The sequence below is a fragment of the Pteropus medius genome, unplaced genomic scaffold, assembly GCF_902729225.1.
Source record: "Pteropus medius unplaced genomic scaffold, Ma_sr-lr_union100, whole genome shotgun sequence".
In the NCBI taxonomy this organism is placed as follows: domain Eukaryota; kingdom Metazoa; phylum Chordata; class Mammalia; order Chiroptera; family Pteropodidae; genus Pteropus; species Pteropus medius.
This window is the reverse complement of record NW_024351646.1, coordinates 459,370-459,675: the sequence shown is the minus strand read 5'-3', so window position 1 is coordinate 459,675 and position 306 is coordinate 459,370. Positions and strand designations below refer to the sequence as shown.

Below are 306 nucleotides of genomic sequence, written 5' to 3'. Positions count from 1 at the left end.
AACATGTCTCTGTCCCTGAGATCTCCTCCCTGGCCCCAAATCTTTCTTTACTCCAATTCTATCTCGGTCCTCAAACTCCTCATGCACTCCCATAACCCATCTCTAATCATCGGACACATTTCTCCCTATCCAAACCCATCATTGACCCCTAAATGCCATCTCTGCTCTAGTAAAACCCTTGGACCCCCAAACTTTTCCATGACCTTCAGAATCCATATCTGATCCCTAAACTACATCTCAAACTTCTCAACTTTATCTCCAATTCTCAAACTTCACTCCTGATTCCCAACCTTGTCTCTGCTTCTC

At 44.4% G+C, this 306-nt stretch overlaps 1 protein-coding gene across 1 annotated transcript in view; it reads left to right on the top strand.

Annotated features, from left to right (window-relative positions):
• The window catches only part of GATA1 (GATA binding protein 1), a 7,048-nt gene that overhangs the window by 940 nt on the left and 5,802 nt on the right, over positions 1-306 (top strand). The gene's annotated exons all lie outside the window — the stretch shown is intronic.